At 47.4% G+C, this 21,122-nt stretch overlaps 1 long non-coding RNA gene across 2 annotated transcripts in view; it reads right to left on the bottom strand.

Annotated features, from left to right (window-relative positions):
- Positions 1-3,205: 3,205 nt before the first annotated feature.
- The window catches only part of LOC137544525 (uncharacterized), a 159,317-nt gene continuing 141,400 nt past the window's right edge, over positions 3,206-21,122 (bottom strand). For both annotated transcript variants that reach the window (XR_011025897.1, XR_011025896.1), the window contains 2 exons: positions 4,650-4,785; positions 3,206-3,511 (listed from right to left, as the gene is read on the bottom strand). This is a non-coding gene — a long non-coding RNA (uncharacterized lncRNA). The remainder of the gene's footprint in view (positions 3,512-4,649; positions 4,786-21,122) is intronic.

Here is a 21,122-nt window from a genome sequence, read left to right as displayed (position 1 = left end):
GGAGTGTCTTATACACAGAAATCCTGAAGTATGTGAAATTAGGACAGCTATAAAAAAAAGTCCAAAGCTAGGAAAAATGTTCCTTCTCCCCTTTGCACTTATATCCCAAAATTGTGGTGGCCACCTTGGCTGCAATGACAGCAGTCTGATCACTGATGGCCTTAAATTCAAATGCACAGCTGCTCCACACAGTTCCTGGGCAGACTATGTGAATGATAAAGGATTAAAGCAGGGAACACACTTGCCTTTCAGTTTTCTGTGCGCTTTTTACTGCATACCAAGTGTGTTTCTATGCAGGAAAAGGTGCAGCTGAGCTGAGCTCGTCCATTACCGCCGCAGTGGATTTCTCAGGCCCTGGAGGGTCTTTTCTTACCAAATTTTTGGAGGGTGTGTAGCTAGCACTTGGCTAGCTACATCACCCCTCTGATCGCCGCTGGCCCGCTCTGATCCCCCGATCGCCGCTGTTTTATACATACCCCCCCCCCGGAGCCCGCGCCGGCGCAGCCTCTCCATAGACTCCAGCGACTATGGCGGCAATCGGAACTGCGCATGACGTCAGACGTCATGCCCGATCGTTGCCTTAGCAATGCCTGGCGCTATGGTGGAAGTCTCGGCCATCGCGGGATCGCGGCCAGGTAAATATCGCCGGCGGCGATCGGAGGAGCGGGAACAGTGCCGGGGGACTTGGGGGGAAAGTGTAGCTAGCCTAGTGCTAGCTACACTAAGTTAAACCATTTTTCTTTTTTAAAAGCCACCCGCGGCCGCACGGCCGCAATAAAAAGAACGCCAGGGTGGTTAATGCGTTTTTGGTGCGTTTGCACTAGTGTTTTTTTTTACCGCAGATACATTTTTCAAGTGTTTTGCATGCATTTTAATGCGTTTGTGGTTCATTATACAAAACGCATATTCGTTTTGTATGCGTTTTTCATGCGTTTTACGCAAATTAATAGGAAGACAATAGGAAGCGGAAATACATCACAAGACAATTTTTTTTACAAAAACGCAAAGAAAAACGCAAGGAAACCACATACCATTGCATTTCCATTGACTTTCATTATGTGCGTTTTTTATGCGTTTTTGCATACCATGCAACAAAACCAGCGTTTTTTTTAAAACGCATATGCGTTTTTGATATGCGTTTGTTCCTGCGGCCCATAGACTTCCATTAGCGGCAAAAATGCAGCGATTTTTGCAAAGCTAGCGTTTCTGCTAAGTGTGCACCTAGCCTAAGAGAATGAATGCAGTGGCTATAGCATGTAACCTAGTTTCATGCACTCTGTCTATTATCTGACCCTGCCACCATCTATCCATGACCACCTTGTGCTGTGCTATGCATGCTGCACATTCCTCAATACTTACACCTTCTTTCTTCCTGCCCTTCAGTATGGAACCTGCTGCGCCCACAGTCATTCAGGCCTAGTGCACACCGAGCCGTTTCTGGAGCGATCCACCGGTCGCATCTGCCTGTAAAAACGCTTGGCTAATGTATTGCAATGGGATGGTGCACACCGGCGGTTTGAGTTTTTTGCCCAGCCTCCTGCTGCACGTTTGCGGTTTTCTGAAGCATTTCGTCCTCAATATAAAGTATAGAAAAATGCAAACCGCTCTGAAAAACGCTACTTCAGAGCGGTTTGCCAGGCGTTTTTGTTACAGAAGCTGTTCAGTAACAGCTTTTACTGTAACAATATGTGTAATCTGCTACACAAAAACGCACCCAAAACCGCTAGGTATGTTTAGAAAACCTCTCTAAACATACCTTGAATCGCTCTGAAATCAGCTCCCAAAACCGCTAGCATATTGCGGATCTGCTAACGGTTTTGGTGTGCACTGGGCCATACTCAGTATTCCGTGTATACTAGCATCTGCATATGTGGGTGTGAAAAAAACAAGAACCACCGCTAAAAGTAACAGACCTTTTTTCATTCTTTTATAAAGATACGCATAAACAATTTGCGGTAGAGGATCAATATCTTCAAGATATTTGAGTACCTGTCCTACCACTATGTACTTCTCTGCACTGTTAAATATTACAAAATGTTTCAGCAGAAATCTTGTCTAATATTAATGTCATCACTGCAACTGCTAGTTTTGTACTGCCTATTGCCTAATGCAGTACAATTCTACGCAGAACCTGGATTATGCCTGTGAACCCCCTCCCCCTGACAATGCGCAAAGAAATTGCATGTCTGGCCTATGCTGAATCAATATTTATATCATTATCTTTTAGGGTGACTTTATAGTAACTTTGGGAATGTATCTGCCTATTGGGAAGTGGACTTTATGTCTTGAGAGACTGTTGCCTTTCCTGGAAATGTATGACATTGGATTGATTGTAATCTGTTGCAGCAATTTAAAGGGAATGTGATTTTAATTTAAAGGGAATGCAAGTTTTTGGCTCATTTACCTGGTATTGTGGAGCGCAGTTATAACCACTTTACTTTGTTACCATAACCGTAGTTACCATGGGATATGCTGTCCATTAATACATTACAGTGTATTAATGGACAGCAAAAATGCACCAATGCTTTTTGTCACATTGTCACATCACATTCTCCCAGGCCCGGATTTACCTCACAGCAGCCTATAGGCACTGATGTCCTGGCACCTTAGACTTCCCTACAAACCCCACCGAATGAAAGTGTGCTGGCCGGCCCAACTGTCACTTCTCCCTTACTTACCATGACCATCATAGGTAGCTACAGGTGCCCTTTTATAAGGTACCAGAAGAACCTCAGTATTAGGTAGCTAGAGGTGCCCCTGACTGACTGACAGGTGAGTTTGTCAGTAAAATGCTGAGAGTCGGGTAACGCTCTGATCAGAACTCTGAATAGGGAATGAAGGAGGGAGCCGCTCCTCCATCATCATGCGTCTGTGGGCACGTGCCTACAGTGCCATATGGTAAATCCAGGCCTGCATCCTCTTGTAGAAATGCTGCATACATCTGCATAAAACTTTCATCTACTCAGAATTATTAGCGTCTCACTTGACCATCTATTGTCTCAGTGCCATAGTGCTCCATTGGTGTCCTCATAACTGTGAATGCTCAGATGCTTGCCTAGATTTCTCTCATGTATTTTACACTGAACCACTAAGAAATATGCCTTTCACAGCTGAGCCATTACTCAGATGGAAGTGCTTACTTCTATATGCTGTGTATGCATGCAGAACCTCTACGGATGCGAGGAGTCCTGTACTCTATGGAATGAATGTGTCATTGCTATAAACCAGCCACGCTGTAGTGGTGCAAAGGGAGCAATACATTTTACATTGCCTCATTGGTTCAGAGGTCTGCACAAACACAGAAAAAGGAGAACTCTGGGTATCTTTATCACCAAGCTGTTATCTGTTTCACAGTTTCCAGTAAGTTCCCTAAAAATATTTTAGCAGTTGTAAACTGAAGTTGGCAGATAATATTCAATGGCTACCTGGTGACAATATTTTAGGTAATACTGCAGGACAGGTACGCTTTGAGACTCGGCTCCTCCCAGGAACAGGAAACATCCAACAGCCCCTGTAAAAATATCAAACACAACCAGAGGTTAGGCAGTATAATAGCAATTATCAGGAACAAGGTAAAAACTAACCAAATCAATTTGTTAATAATCACATAAAACATATAAAACCAATTCTGCCAGTATATCCATATGCATATATTAACCACTTGAGGACCGCAGTGGTAAACTAGGGGGTAAAGACCAGGGCTTTTCTTTGAGAAATTGACCACTGCAGCTTTAAGACCAAGCTGCAGGGCCGCGCAACTCAGCACACAAGTGATAACTCCTTTTCTCCCCACCAACAGAGCTCTCTGTTGGTGGGGTCTGATCGCCCCCCAGGTGTTTTGTTTTGTTTTTATAAATATTTATTTCTGTATTTTGCTAATATTTTTTACCATTTTTTTTTCATGTTATAATCCCCCTCCCTCCCCCCGCCAGCCAATCAGTGTGATCGGCTATGACAGCGAATCACTTCCGCAGCAACAGAGGGGACAGCCGTGTCACACGGCTGTCCCCAGTACAGCGCTGCCTTAGATTGCAGCACTGTACGAGGTAATTAGACAGTGGTTTCGCCGTCGAACAGTCTCCAAGCGGCGATCGCCGCAGCCTACATGTGATCTCCTGCAATAGCCGGCCCTAGGACTTGACGCCAATTGGCGTTAGGCGGTCCTGGGGCTGCCGCCGTGGTCACGCCCATTGGCGTGACGCAGTCGTTATGTAGTTAAATACATAAACAGGATATACTGTATAATATAGGGAGTGTTACCTAAAATATTTATATTTATTTTATATTATATTTATATATATTGTTACCAGGTAAGCTAACGTCTGTTTTTTTTTTCCAGGACAGGTACACTTTGAAATGATTATCAAGAAAATGATCACCAACCTTAACTGTCTCTAGGACAGTTCTGCCAAAGTCTTGAAGGAGAATCCTTTCCCATTACCTTATATGCTTCTGCCTGACCTCTAGTTTTGTTTGAAATTTTATGAGGGGCTGTTGGATGTTTCCTGTTCCTGGGAGGAGACAAGTCCCAAAGTGTACCTGTCCTGGAGTGTTACTGGAAACATTACTTGAATAAAGATGATATATGGTATACATTTATGTACTCAAGTGGAGTAACCCTTTAACATCGTCTACAGAGCATCAGTCACCTGACTAATGAACACTTCTTCCTGCCGGCCTCAGACCACCAAGTAAGGGACAGCAAAGTGGATGGATAGGAGACTTCCTCTGCTGCCGATGTAAAGCACTTGCTGATCATTTGTTCAGGGTGCAGGACCTCCATTTCTATAAAACAAAAATCAGCCATGTCAGCTCCGATGATCAAGGGCATTGCTAGGATCCTAAGAGATCTGTGGCACTTTTGGGCACTACTGCCAAAAATGGGTGTGGCCATGTACCAGAATGTGAGTGTGGCCAGGGCCGGCGCTACCATTAAGGCAAAGGAGGCAGCTGCCCCAGAGCTTGTAGGGGCCCCCAGTGGCTACAAGAGGAAAAAAAAAATTCAAAATCGGCCTTATAGTTTTTGAGAAAATCGATTTTAAAGTTTCAAAGGAAAAAAAAACACATTTAAAAACCTGCCGACTTTAATGGTTAATAGCAAATCCACCTTAAATGCTAGAAACCCTAAATTTGCAGGGTATGTTAAGGAGATCATTAGAAATAAGAGGAAAAACAATTTTTCAAAAAGACCTTATAGTTTTTGAGAAAATCGATTTTAAAGTTTCTAGGAAAAAAAGTATACTTTTAAATGCGGTAAATGTCACTTTTAGTAGCAAACCTAACGGTAGTGTAATTTTACATGCATCAAGCGAAAGCGCAATAAATTTCCTGACGGGGTTTCCAGGGGGTCTATACGCAGCCGCAGCGCTTTGGCCAGGGATCGCTATACAGCCGCAATATGGCTGTATGAAGATCCCTGGCATGTTTTCCTATTTTCCCAATTTTTTTTTTTTTTTTTTTTTTTTTTTATGTTTAGAGTGTGGGAATTTAAAAAAAAATTGTGGGGTCCCCCCTCCTGAAACTTTTTAACCCCTTGTCCCCCATGCAGGCTGGAATAGCCAGAATGTGGAGCTCCGACCGATTGGGGCTTCACACCCTGACTATACCAGCTGCAAAAAAGGTCTCTTAATGCCGATTTTTGTTCCGGGGTATATGTTGGGGGGGCCCCCAGGTTTATTTTGCCCTGGGGCCCCATTGTTGCTTAAACCGGCCCTGAGTGTGGCCATGGGTGGAACAAAATTTACAAGAACGTAACAGAAGTCTAAGCCTTCCCTCTCCATTAATATAAAAAAAAAATGCAGCATATCACATAAATAGGCAGTGTCACTTACATTACTAGGCAAAGTTACCTGGCTTCTGTGCTGGGTGGTCTGGCTTTCTGCTGGGCAGGCTGGCCTGCTGCCAGGTTGTCTGGCAGTCCCCCAATAGCATTCCCTGACCTTCTAGTGGACTCCCTACCATGGCCCGGCCCCATGGGCCTCACATTAAGGCACCACAACTCCCAGCATGCCCCCATAGAAGAACCACAGCTCCCTGCATAGAGGCTCTGCAGCTCTGTGGGGTATGCTGGGAGCTGTGGTGCCTCTATGGTGATATTCTGGGAGCTTTGGTGCATCAATGGAGGGCATTCTGCCTGTTGTGTTGTATTGGGTACCGTGATGCCATGCTGGGTACTGTGGTGCTTCTATCAGGCATGTTGGGTGCTGTGGTGCCATGCTAGGTGGGTGCTATTTACAGTGCAGTTTCTAGGCTAAAATGCATCCAGGGCGAGGGTGTAAAAATTGCGCCCCCCCCCCCCCGGAGCAAGGTATGGGCGTTCGCAGTATAGGTTAGCCAGGTCTAGTTGCACTCAGTATAGGCCCCCCCAGTATAGGTAGCCAAGAATAGGTAATCCAGTATAGGTAGCCAGCTATAGGCCCCCAGTATAGATAGCCAGGCATAGGTGAGCCAGTATAGTTGCCCCCGGTATAGGTTAGCCAGGTAGGTGCCTCCAGTATAGGTAGCCAGTGTAGTTGCCCCCAGTATAGGTTAGATAGGCAGGCGCCCCTGGTATACGTTAGATAGGTAGGTGCCCCACTACAGGTTAGCTAGGTGGGTGCCTCTAATATAGGTAGCCAGAATAGTTGCCCCCAGCATAGGTTAGATAGGTAGATGCCCCCAGTATAGGATAGTTAGGTAGGTGCCTGAAATATAGGTAGCCAGTATAGTTGCCACCTGTACAGGCTATCTAGCTAGTTAGGTGCCCCCAGTATAGGTTTGATAGGTAGGTGCCCTACAGTATAGGTTAGATAGGTAGGTGCCCCCAGTATAGGTTAGATTAGGTAGGTGCCCCCCAGTATAGGTTAGATTAGGTGGGTGCCCCCCAGTATAGGTTAGATTAGGTAGGTGCCCCCCAGTATAGGTTAGATTAGGTAGGTTCCCCCAGTATAGGTTAGATAGGTAGCTGCTCCCCAGTATAGGTTAGATAGGTAGCTGCCCCCCAGTATAGGTTAGATTAGGTAGGTGCCCCCCAGTATAGGTTAGATTAGGTTTGCTGCCCTCCAGTATAGGTTAGATAGGTAAGTGCCCCCCAGTTTAGGTTAGATAGGTAGCTGCCCCCCAGTATAGGGTAGATAGGTAGCTGCCCCCCCCCCCAGTATAGGCTAGATAGGTAGCTGCCCCCCAGTATAGGTTAGATTAGGTAGGTGCCCCCCAGTATAGGTTAGGTTAGGTAGCTGCCCCCCATTATAGGTTAGATAGTTAGGTGCCCCCCACTATAGGTTAGATAGGTAGCTGTCCCCCACTATAGGTTAGATAGGTAGCTGCCCCCCAGTATAGGTTTGATAGGTAGGTGCCCCCCAGTATAGGTTAGATTAGGTAGGTGCCCCCCAGTATAGGTTAGATTAGGTAGGTGTCCCCCAGTATAGGTTAGATTAGGTAGGTGTCCCCCAGTATAGGTTAGATAGGTAGCTGCCCCCCAGTATAGGTTAGATAGGTATGTGCCCAAGTATAGGTTAGATTAGGTGGGTGCCCCCCAGTATAGGTTAGATTAGGTAGGTGCCCCCCAGTATAGGTTAGATAGGTAGGTGCCCCCCACTATAGGTTAGATAGGTAGTTGCCCCCCACTATAGGTTAGATAGGTAGGTGCCCCCCAGTATAGGTTAGATTAGGTAGGTGCCCCCCAGTATAGGTTAGATTAGGTAGGTGTCCCCCAGTATAGGTTAGATTAGGTAGGTGTCCCCCAGTATAGGTTAGATAGGTATGTGCCCCCAGTATAGGTTAGATTAGGTGGGTGCCCCCCAGTATAGGTTAGATTAGGTAGGTGCCCCCCAGTATAGGTTAGATAGGCAGCTTCCCCCAGTATAGGTTAGGTAGGTCCACCCCCCCTCAGATGCAGAGTAATTACGCAGCAGGAAGCTCTGTACATAACTACTCACCTCCCTGCGTTTCACTCGCCGCTGATCTCCTCTCGTCATAGACGCTGATACACACGCTGCTTCCCGGCTAAACAGAAAGCAGCGTGTGTATCAGCATGTATGCAGAGAGGAGATCAGCTGCGAGTGGAACGCAGGAAGGTGAGTAGTTATGTACAGAGCTTCCTGCTGCGTAATTACTCTGCATCTGAGGGGGGAGCACGGAGGGCGGCCCGGGGAGAGGGAGGGAGAGGTCGGGCTGCCCTCTCCACGGCTCCGGTTCCCCCCTCCTTTACAGCGCCTCCCTCACAACAGTGCCCAGGGCTCCCGCACGGGCCGCACGGCCCTAAAAACAGGCATGGTTATGGAGTCTCTATGGGGCATGGTGGGTGTTGTGATACCATACTGGATGCTGGGGTGCCATTCTGGGTGCTGTGGTGCACGTCCCAGTTCAGGAAGTGGGAGCCTGACACCCAGCCTGGGTGTTGGCGGTGCGGTGTGCGGCGGAGGGACCGGGAGAGGAGCCAGGACCACGCCGGGGGACCTCCCGACCTACGGTGGGTTGCAGAAAGCCCCAGGTAAGTACCAATTTTGGTAGAACAGCGAGGAGAACGCCAGCGCATACCACTAAGGCTGCATCTGAAATGACCACCAGCTCAGTGTGCAGCACCTATATAGACTCTCTGCACACTTCGCATTCAATTCAGATGCAAATCATGTGCAAATCTGCTACTACTTATCATGCAAACAGGAAACTCAGGAGGAGGGGCTGGGAGCAGCTAACCTGACAGTTACATAGTTACAAAGTTAAGGAAAGGTGGGGGGGGGAGGGCTGCGCATCCCTAAACACATAACAAATGTTAGCACTTGTCTTGGATGCAGGGCATGCATTTTTCAGTCTGGCAGAGGAGGTGTATGCCTGTGCGATTAACCATTCAATTGCAACATGGTCAGGTCTTTGGGTACAAATGTGTTTTTTAGTCTTAATGTAGTTAGCTAATTTATCAATTCACTGGACACAACTGGTACATTTATGGAAATCTCAGAAACTGATGACTTTTAATTCAAGCCTAATAGTTCTTGTTAGGAGGTATCTGTAAAGTTGGAATGAATCTGACTCGCACCTTAATTTCCTCAATAATGTTTTTATGGCTTTGGGAAGGAGCAGTGAGCAGGCCTGAGAGTGGTAAACAGGAGGTGGGGAGGGAGGAAATCAGGACAACACAATGCAATGTCAAGTGGAAGTGCACTAATGTGTTTAGTTACTTCATTCGGCAGCCTTAGTTTCTTTTAATCTTTTACGAGGGCTCCAATATAAAACACATACACTATCTGTGGGCACCTGCACTGCGTTTTGTTCAGTGCCAGGCATGGGCTTACCATACACATGCAGCTGTCTGTGTAAAGTGGTCAGACATCTATTTGAATGTGATGGAATTATGCAGCGATTCATCCTAAGTAAATTAAAAATAAAAACCTCAGTCCCCCAACTTTCTGTATGTGATAATGAGCACTTTAATTAGATTTATATTTCTTTACATGACAAGGGATCAGCATGTCAATGGTGAGTATAAGCCAACTAAAACCAACCCCCAACACCCCCCCCCCCCCCCCCCCATTTCTCCCCGGTGTGTGTGACAGTGTTGCCAACTCATCCCTTTAATTACTGACACATCTAAGTTATACAGGTTCTGGGGCTACTTACACATAGTCAGTGCCTTACCTGCATCTACCTAGCCACGAAACCTCTATAATTCATATGTGTCAGTAATTAAAGGGATGAGTTGGCAACACTGGTGCGTGAGCCAGAGTGAGCAATGGAAGCTAAGCTTCCAAGCAGGGCAGTTTCAAGGCTAAATTACTCCTGAGGCAAGGGTGTAAAAATTGCACACTCCAACCCCCCATCTGTGGGCTTGAGAATGTTGCAATGCAGTATTTAGCCCCCCAGTATAGGTAGCCAGGTATAGGAGTCCCCAGTACAGGTTAGCCAGCTAAAGGTGCCCAAGTATAGGTTAGCCATCTATAGGTGCCCCAGTGTAGGTTAGCCAGCTATAGTTGTCCCAGCGTAGGTTAGCCAGCTATAGTTGCCCCAGCGTAGGTTAGCCAGCTATAGTTACCCCAGCGTAGGTTAGCCAGCTATAGTTGCCCCAGCATAGGTTAGCCAGCTATAGTTGCCCCAGCATAGGTTAGCCAGCTATAGTTGCCCCAGCATAGGTTAGCCAGCTATAGTTGCCCCAGCATAGGTTAGCCAGCTATAGTTGCCCCAGCATAGGTTAGCCAGCTATAGTTGCCCCAGCATAGGTTAGCCAGCTATAGTTGCCCCAGCATCGGTTAGCCAGCTATAGTTGCCCCAGCATCGGTTAGCCAGCTATAGTTGCCCCAGTATAGGTTAGCCAGCTATAGTTGCCCCAGTATAGGTTAGCCAGCTATAGTTGCCCCAGTATAGGTTAGCCAGCTATAGTTGCACCAGCATAGGTTAGCCAGCTATAGTTGCCCCAGTATAGGTTAGCCAGCTATAGTTGCCCCAGCATAGGTTAGCCAGCTTTAGTTGCCCCAGAAAAGGTCAGACAGGTATAGGTTCCCCACTATAAGTAGCCAGGTATAGTTGCCCCAGTATAGGTTAGCCAGGTATAGCTGCCCCAGTATAGGTTAACCAAGTATAGGTGCCCTAGTATAGGTTAGCCAGGTATAGTCTTCCCAATATAGGTTAGCCATGTATAGGTGCCCTAGTATAGGTAAGCCAGGTATAGTTGCTGCAGTATAGGTTAGCCAGGTATAGGTGTCATGGAATAGGTGCCCTCCCCCAGAGATCCCCGGCACTGTGCAACATGCGAGTATTACCGTGCCTCTCTCCAGCATCGATTGCACCATCTCCTCTGCCGCGTACAGCTCCTGTGGACAGCAGACTGGAGCTGTACGGCAGAGGAGATGGTGCGATTGGCACTGGAGAGAGGCGCGGTGCGTAATACTCACATGCTGCACAGAGTCAAGGATCTCAGGGGTGGGGGGGATCGCCGTGGGTAGGGGAGGAGGGGGGGAATCACTGCATGGAGGGGGAGGGAAGGAGGGGGGATCACTGCAGGGAGGCCGGCCACTGCAACTTCTCTGCTCCGCTGGATCCGCATGTATTTATATGGGAATCCATAGGATGGCTGGATGGATGTTTGTACACCAAGGGTAGCACCCACTGAGATTTTATATCTCACCTGCTGCCGATGTCCTCTCTATCCATCCTCGTCAGTTCCACACAGCTGTTCTCTGCACGTCCCGTTAAACATGCAGGAAAACAGGAAGTGGTGTGCAGCCGGCTTAAACTGATGAGGATGGATGGAGAGGACATCAGCAGCAGGTGAGACTATATATCACCCAAGCCTAGCCACACCAAGCAGTGTTCTGCAACAGGAGGAGGGGGGCCCATGGAGATGGAGGAAGGGAGCAGTAAAGATAAGTCATGCCCCCCTCCCTACATCAATGAGCAAATTCTGCTGTTAAGCGAGAGGAGGTGACGCAATGTGTCAGTGTTTCACCCCTCTTATATTGTACCCTGTGGGGGCCTGATCCCCTCCAGAGAATGCTACATTACAGAGTAAAGATTATGCTCAGAAAGGGACCTTACTTCTGACAGATAGTACCAACATGCATTTGCTCACCTCTGACTAAAATAATTATGTTTTGCTGCATATATTTTCTAGAGTAATTTTTTGCCATAGGTCGATAATTGAGAATAGGTTTTCCTTGTTTGTCAAATGGTTTGAAAAAGTGACAAAAAGTAGAACTCTGGGCTGGTTCTTGCATGAATCCGAGTGAATCAAATGCTCCAGAGTGGCTGCAATAAGAGGGTGGCAAGCTGGAAAATGTATACAGGATAATGCAGAGCAGAGGCTGCCTGCAGGGTCCACAGAAAAAAATCTGCTCTCTCACCATCTAATGACTGAATGTGCACAGCCAGATAATGTATAAAGGCCAGTTCACATGCTTAACCAAACCGCCTGATTGTTATCCGATTTTGGTCTGTTGGACGATAATCAGGTGCGTGGCAAATGGCTAGATGAGTGACTGATAACAGGCAGTTTGCCCGATCCATCCAAAGGATCAACTCGCACAACTGTTGGGCTGATATCATGCAGATAGCCACATGTTCATGTTGCGCAGTTCATCGTTTTGCTTGTGTGCAAAGTATCTAAATGAGCTGGTCATTCAGTTGGTTGGTGCACGGAAAATACAAGTCGTGTAAATGGTTTGTCGTGGTGTCGGTCATGTCGTGGTGTCAGTTGTACATTTGGGTTGATTAAAGTCTGCTGAGGTGGCCAATAACAGCCTCAGCTGATATTCAGGTGTGTGTACAAAGGCACCAGATCCCGACCAGCAAAGCCAGGCTCTCCAGAAACAACATCCTTGACCCTCTTCAATCTGGCTTCAGGAAATATCACAGCTGTGAAACAGCCCTCACCCAGATTTGCAATGATCTGCTCATTGCAAGAGACAAGGGTCAATGTTCCATCCTGATTTTGCTCGACCTCTCAGCGGCTTTTGACACAGTCGATCATGAAATCTTGCTCAACAGGCTACAAGAGTACTGTGGCATAGATGGCATTGTTCTCCGGTGGTTCAACTCCTTCCTGGCTGGCAGAACACAAAGGGTAGCCTTAGGGCCCTTCCTCTCCAACCCTGTACCACTAAAATACGGTGTACCTCAGGGCGCAATATTATCCCCTTTACTTTTCACCATATACATGCTGCCACTTGGAGAAATCATACAAAAACATGGCCTGACATATCATTGCTATGCTGATGACACCCAGCTTTATTTGTCATTCAAACCTGGCGTCACAGACCCTACTCCACAAATAAACGCATTCTTAGCTGAGCTTCAGGAGTGGATAAATAATAATTGGCTAAAACTTAATGCTGACAAAACTGAGGTTCTTGTTATCGAGGGCCAGGGCTCAACAGCAAAGCAGCCCCAGTCTCAACCAACACCGCTAAGGATAAGGAGCTCAGACCTAAACAACTCAGACTGTGTTCGCAGCCTGGGAGTACTGATTGATGGGAAATTAAGCTTCAGGAATCAAATCTTAGCTGTTGTGAAACATTCCTTCTTTCATCTAAGGAATATTGCAAGGATTAAACACCTAATTCCTTCAGAGGATCTTCCAACCCTAGTTCATGCCTTCGTCACATCAAGTTTAGACTACTGCAACGTCCTCTACACAGGCCTGCATAAGAAAGACTTACGCCGCCTGCAATTAGTACAGAATGCTGCCGCAAGGATGTTAACGAGCCAACCGCGCCATTGCCACATAACACCAACCCTGTGCTCACTCCACTGGCTACCGATAAAATGGAGAATTCTGTTTAAGATTGGCTTACTGACATGCACAATTCTTGCACAATCTGGGCCCTGGATACCTGAAGGACTTGTTGCAACTGCATCACACCCCCCACAATCTTAGATCAAAAGACGTAACACCTTGGTCACCCCCAGAGTCCACCTCAAAACCTTTGGAGACAGAGCCTTTTGTCATGCTGCCCCTACACTTTGGAACTCCCTGCCACACCCAATCAGGACAGCTCCATCCCTGGAAGCATTTAAGTCTAAACTGAAAACCTACCTCTTCAGTCTGGCATTCATAAACATCTGACTATCTCCTCTGTAACACAACCCAGCCTGCAACCCTGTATTAATCTGAGACACAACTATGCGCTTTGAGTCCTATGGGAGAAAAGCGCTTTACAAATGTTATTGTATTGTATTATTGTATTGTAAAGTGCAAGCAATCCGTCCAGCAGATCAACACATCTCCAGCGACAGCCAACTTTATTGTTCAGGCTGCTACCCCGACGTCACGCACCGCTCTGTTGCACCTTCGCCCCCCCTGCATAGCACCACAGTACGTTGTCAGCTATACAGCTGAGTGGCATCTGTGCAGCATGGCCCAGCGATGTCACCCAAGGGGATCGGTTCCCAATCCCCAACGGATAGCATCCACCAAATGTGTGTACGCACCTTTAAACATAGGTTGAAAAAGTTGTTGACTGTTCCTAGACTCCCTACTCAGCTCTCAGGAGACACATGCCTTGTATAATTATTGGATAGTTTGTTTAGGTGGCCAGGCTGTTTCAATACAGAACACTAAGCAAACGGCAGAGAGGGTGAGAGCCATCGGCGTCGCTAGGGTTTTGATCCGGGGCACCGCCCCCGAACCTGTTGCCATGGTGCCCTGGATCAATTATGGCCGAGTGCCCCGTGAGCCCCTCTCTCAGGCTCGCACATTTCTTGCCTCCTCAGACCTCAGCCACTCCGCCTGCCTTTCACTCCCTCCCTCCCCCTTACCCAGTCTTCCGCTTTTCCCCCTGCACATGTACAACACCGGCTTACCTATGCCTCGATTCCAGCGTGGAGCCGAAGACCTCTCTCTCACTCCTCACTGTTCCCCTAGTGACTGGCTTCTGGTAATGACGCTGATTGTCATTAGCAGGAACCGAGTATTGGGGAAACAGCCAGGAGGGAGAGAGAGGTCTGCTGTTGTGCGCTCCAGGCTCCACACTGGAATCGAGGCATAGGTAAGCCGCTGCTTGTAAATGTGCAGGGGTAGACGAGCAGAGGAGGGAGGGAAGGAGGGGCACCTCCTACCTACCTACCTATACTGAAGGCCCTATACCTACCTACCTATACTGAGGACCCCATACCTACCTACACTGAGGACCCATACCCATCTACCTATACTGAAGGCCCCTATACTTACCTACCTATACTGAGGACCCCATACCCACCTACCTATACTGAAGGCCCCATACCTACCTACCTATACTGAGGACCCCATACCTACCTATCTATACTGAATGCCCCATACCTACCTACCTATACTGAGGACCCCATACCTACCTACCTATACTGAAGGCCCCATACCTACCTACCTATACTGAGGACCCCATACCCATCTACCTATACTGAAGGCCCCTATACCTACCTACCTATACTGAGGACCCCATACCTACCTACCTATACTGAAGGCCCCATACCTACCTACCTATACTGAGGACTCCATACCTACCTACCTATACTGAAGGCCCCATACCTACCTACCTACCTATACTGAGGACCCCATACCTACCTACCTATACTAAAGACCCCTATGACTAGCTACCTATACTAAAGGCCCCTATGCCTACCTACCGATACTGAAGGCCCCTATACCTAGCTACATTTACATAAGGCCCCTATACCTACCTACCTATACTGAGGACCCCATACCTACCTACCTATACTGAAGGCCCCATACCTACCTACCTATACTGAGGACCCCATACCTACCTACCTATACTGAGGACCCCATACCTACCTACCTATGCTGAAGGCCCCATACCTACCTACCTACCTATACTATCCAGCAGTGGCTGGAAAGTGTAATGGTTAAGGGCTCTGCCTCTGACACAGGAGACCTGGGTTCAAATCTCAGCTCTGCCTGTTCAGTAAGCCAGCACCTATTTCAGTAAGGAGTTTCTTGGGCAAGTCTCCCTAACACTGCAACTGCCTACTGAGTGCGCTCTAGTGGCAGCCTCGCAAGCGCTTTGAGTCAGACAGGAGAAAGGCGCTATACAAATACTGCAATTATTATTATTATACTGAGGGCCCCATACCTACCTACCTATACTGAAGGCCCCATACCTACCTACCTATACTGTGGACCCCATACCCATCTACCTATACTGAAGGCCCCTATACCTACCTACCTATACTGAAGGCCTCTATGCCTACCGATACTGAAGGCCCCAATATCTACCTACCTATACTGAAGGCTTCTATACCTTCCTATGCTGAAGGCCCCTATACCTACCTACCTATACTGAAGGCCCCTATACCTACCTACCTATACTGAAGGCTCCTATACCTACTACCTATAATGAACCTACCTATACCTAGCTACCTATCATGAACTAGAGTCCACCTCAAAACCTTTGGAGACAGCGCCTTTTGTCATACTGCCCCTACACTTTGGAACTCCCTTCCACACCCAATCAGGACAGCGCCATCCCTGGAAGCACTTAAGTCTAAACTGAAAACCTACCTCTTCAGTCTGACTATCTCCTCTGTAACACAACCCAGCCTGCAACCCTGTAATAATCTGAGACACAACTATGCGCTTTGAGTCCTATGGGAGAAAAGCGCTTTACAAATGTTATTGTATTGTATTATTGTATTGTAAAGTGCAAGCAATCCGTCCAGCAGATCAACACATCTCCAGCGACAGCCAACTTTATTATTCAGGCTGCTACCCCGACGTCACGCACCACTATGTCGTACCTTCGCCCCCCTGCATAGCACCACAGTACGTTGTCAGCTATACAGCTGAGTGGCATCTGTGCAGCATGGCCCAGCGATGTCACCCAAGGGGATCGGTTCCCAATCCCCAACGGATAGCATCCACCAAATGTGTGTACGCACCTTTAAACATAGGTTGAAAAAGTTGTTGACTGTTCCTAGACTCCCTACTCAGCTCTCAGGAGACACATGCCTTGTATAATTATTGGATAGTTTGTTTAGGTGGCCAGGCTGTTTCAATACAGAACACTAAGCAAACGGCAGAGAGGGTGAGAGCCATCGGCGTCGCTAGGGTTTTGATCCGGGGCACCGCCCCCGAACCTGTTGCCATGGTGCCCTGGATCAATTATGGCCGAGTGCCCCGTGAGCCCCTCTCTCAGGCTCGCACATTTCTTGCCTCCTCAGACCTCAGCCACTCCGCCTGCCTTTCACTCCCTCCCTCCCCCTTACCCAGTCTTCCGCTTTTCCCCCTGCACATGTACAACACCGGCTTACCTATGCCTCGATTCCAGCGTGGAGCCAAAGACCTCTCTCTCACTCCTCACTGTTCTCCTAGTGACTGGCTTCTGCTAATGACGCTGATTGTCATTAGCAGGAACCGAGTATTGGGGAAACAGCCAGGAGGGAGAGAGAGGTCTGCGGTTGTGCGCTCCAGGCTCCACACTGGAATCGAGGCATAGGTAAGCCGCTGCTTGTAAATGTGGAGGGGTAGACGAGCAGAGGAGGGAGGGAAGGAGGGGCACCTCCTACCTACCTATACTGAAGGCCATATACCTACCTACCTACCTACCTACCTATACTGAGGACCCCATACCTACCTACATTGAGGACCCATACCCATCTACCTATACTGAAGGCCCCATACTTACCTACCTATACTGAGAACCCCATACCCACTTACCTATACTGAAGGCCCCATACCTACCTACCTATACTGAGGACCCCATACCTACCTATCTATACTGAAGGCCCCATACCTACCTACCTATACTGAGGACCCCATACCCATCTACCTATACTGAAGGCCCCTATACCTACCTACCTACCTATACTGAGGACCCCATACCTACCTACCTACCTATACTGAAGGCCCCATACCTACCTACCTATACTGAGGACCCCATACCTACCTACCTATACTGAAGGCCCCATACCTACCTACCTACCTATACTGAGGACCCCATACCTACCTACCTATACTAAAGACTCCTATGCCTAGCTACCTATACTAAAGGCCCCTATGCCTACCTACCGATACTGAAGGCCCCTATACCTAGCTACATATGCATAAGGCCCCTATACCTACCTACCTATACTGAAGACCCCTATCTACCTACCTATACTGAAGGCCCCTATACCTACCTACCTATACTGAGGACCCCATACCTACCTACCTATACTGAAGGCCCCATACCTACCTACCTATACTGAAGGCTTCTATACCTTCCTATGCTGAAGGCCCCTATACCTACCTACCTATACTGAAGGCTCCTATACCTACTACCTATAATGAACCTACCTATACCTAGCTACCTATCATGAACTAATGGCCCCTATACCTACCGACCTATACTGAAGCTAGCTAGCCATCCTGAAGGCATCTATACCTAGCTACCTATGCTGAAGCAAAGCCCCCAGCAAAGAAAAGCTCAATACATACCTACCTACACTGAGGATGCATCTACCTATACTGAAGGCACCTATACCTACCTACCTATACTGAAGGCCCCATACCTACCTACCTATACTGAAGGCTCCATACCTACCTATACTGAGGACCCCATACCTATCTACCTATACTGACGGCCCCTACCTACCTATACTGAGGACCCCATACCAATCTACCTATACTGAAGGTCCCTATACCTACTTACCTATACTGAAGGCCCCATACCTACCTACCTACCTATACTGAAGACCCCATACCTACCTACCTATACTGAAGACCCCTATACCTAGCTACCTATACTAAAGGCCCCTAAACCTACCTACCTATACTGAAGGCCCCTATACCTAGGTACCTAAACATAAGGCCCCTATACCTACCTACCTATACTGAAGGCCCCTATGCCTACCTACCTATACTGAAGGCCCCTATGCCTACCTACCTATACTGAAGGCCCCTATACTACCGACGTATACTGAAGACCCTTATACCTAGCTATCTATACTGAAGGCATCTATACCTAGCTACCCATCCTGAAGGCATCTATACCTAGCTACCTATTCTGAAGCAAAGACCCCAAACCCCAACCCAGCAAGGTCCAAGCAAAGAAAAGCCCCTGGACCCAGACAAGCAAAGCAAAGCCCCCAGCCCAGCCTAGCAAAGCCCCCAGCAAAGCAAAGCCCCCAGACTAGCAAAGCAAAGCCCTGAGGCCCCATCCCAGCAAAGTACAGTCCCCAGCAAAGCAAACCCCTCAGCCTAGCAAAGCCCCCAGCAAAGCAAAGCTCCCAGCTCAGCAAAACGCCCAAAAATGTCCTCACCCCAGTGAAGCCCCCAGCAAATTGCTTGGTGCCCAGGGGTGCCCGGGATCTCCCAGGAACCTAGAAACGCCCCTGGTGAGAGCTTAAGTGAAAGGCAAATCTGTGTTACACTGTCTGCACAGGGCTTTGTGAAATCCTCTGCTTGCGTGGCTTAAAGGCAGGGAGCACACTTATTAGAATCACATGCGTTTTGTTGCAGAGCAGAAAATGCATTTACATTTAGGTTCACAGTGGGTGTTGCATTCCCTGTAATAGCGGAAACGCAACAGAATGGAAAAGTCTGCGCTACACATTACACACTTGTTGCACTGCTTGCAGTGAAGGATACAGTCAATGAAAAGTATGGGTCACTGTAACGGTTAACCTGCCTGTTTTGCAGTAACAGCATGTGCTGTAAACGTCACATAGAGGTGAAATTGCATAGTGACGTTCCGCGTCACAATGCGTCCAGAATCCTGCACCGCAATGCCCCACTGCAAAAGTAGTCTAAGGCTGGATTTGCATTGCATAATGTATGTGTTATCCTGAAGGTAAGTAAAGGTGCACTCCCAGCAGCACACACTATTGCAAACCACCCTTATGGGGAGGTTCCTTTTTAAAAGAGCAGTAAGATGCTGCTCAGTACACTTTAATGTTAGGCATAGGTGGGGGAACTAATGTTAGGCATATGTGTGGGGGAAGTGGGGGTTAGTGTTAGGTGTAGGTAGGGAGAGTTAGTGTTAGAAATCATGTAAGCCAATAGAGTACTGGTAATACCGCATTACGAATGTTTAAATTGTCAGCAACACAAAATCCCGAACAATCGACTACCTAATACATGTACTCATCTGACAGCCCTGCACTTGGTGAGCTCTGCTGCCAGCTGTATCAACATGGATTTTCTGCTTGGCTAATAATCGCTATTGAGGAAGCAAGAGGGAGGTGGTAGAATGTAAAGGGGCCCATTTATATAGGTGGTAATCTTCAGAAATAATGGCACTTTCTGGAGCCAGGTTAAATGATTATCACTTTTATAAGGGATTGCCATTTCCTGTGATAATTGTAACTACAGATAATTATCAGCAGTAGGTGACATCTGTCATATCTTTTACCAGTCCATTGTCTGCCAAAACAAAGAATCCTATGATGGAAACGAGATGAAGAAGACAGCCAATAATACTGTCATCCTAAAACCATGAACTGCATTACAGAAATCAGTGAGTGTCGTCTCAGATAGATATTTATGCATCTTGCTTCATAAAGCAATGCATTTAAATATATAAACCAGCACATCATCATTACTTTCACCAGCGTCTACTCTCCATTCAAGCCTGAGCTTCATTACATAAAATCGGACAATATAAACTCATAACAAAAGTACAGGAGGAATAAATCCACTGACCATAACCAGTTTTGTCAAGTTACAATTCCTTTAAGAATTAGGTATAAGTATAATTTCTGCTTTTGAAAATGTTCAGAAATAAATTGCACTTCAATGAAGACTAAACTCTTGAACCTTCTCTGCTTCCAGACTTAATACAACCATTTAAAAAAAAAAAAATATTCCTAAATAGAGATGGCTCGAACCTCCGATTTTAGGTTTGCGAACCTCGAACGCAAACTTTGCATTCGCGCGAACCATGCTTCAATGAGCAGGCGAACTTTCAAAACTACAAACACTGTTTCTGGCCACAAAAGTGATGGAAAAGAAGTTTCTAGGGGTCTAACATCTGGAGGGGGGCATGGCGGAATGGGATACATGGCAAAAGTCCAGGGTAAAATTACGGATTTGACGCACGGCATGGTTTTAAGGGCAGAAATCACATTGCATTGCTAAATTGAAGGCATAAAGTGCTTTAACCTCCTTAGCGGTATACCTGACACTGCGTCAGGCATACCGCTCCGTGGCCCCAGGAGTCCCCCATGTTTGATTAATTTGATCTATTTGCTCCAAAATGTCTAGCTAGCACTAGGCTAGCTAGTTCACATGTTCGGCACCCCCCCCCCCCTATTGCCCGCGATCCCCCGATCCAGCCAGTTATTACGTTACCCCCGCTGGATCCAGCGATCGGCGCAGCCTCCCTTCACAGCTCCAGTCTCTCTATGGGGAGGATCGGATCTGGGCATGACGTCATGACGTCATGTTCGATCCTCCCCATAGTGAAGAGCGGAGCTGTCCAGGGAGGCTGCGCCGATCGCTGGATCCAGGCTGGGTAATGTATAAACGATGGAGCGGCAGGGATCGGGGGGGGGTACCGAACATTTGAACTAGCTAGCCTAGTGCTAGCTAGACATTTTGGAGCAAATAGATCAAATTAATGTAGCTGGGAACAGAAACGAGCAAAACCTCCTGAGCGGCGTAACGCTCAGGCTGTTAAAACATCTTGCCTGTGTATACATCAATCAGGTAGTGTAATTAGTGTACTGTTTCACATTGACAGACC

This window comes from Hyperolius riggenbachi, chromosome 2, assembly GCF_040937935.1.
Source record: "Hyperolius riggenbachi isolate aHypRig1 chromosome 2, aHypRig1.pri, whole genome shotgun sequence".
Lineage (NCBI taxonomy): Eukaryota > Metazoa > Chordata > Amphibia > Anura > Hyperoliidae > Hyperolius > Hyperolius riggenbachi.
Note: the sequence above shows the minus strand (reverse complement) of the source record. Positions and strands in the feature narration are given on the sequence as shown.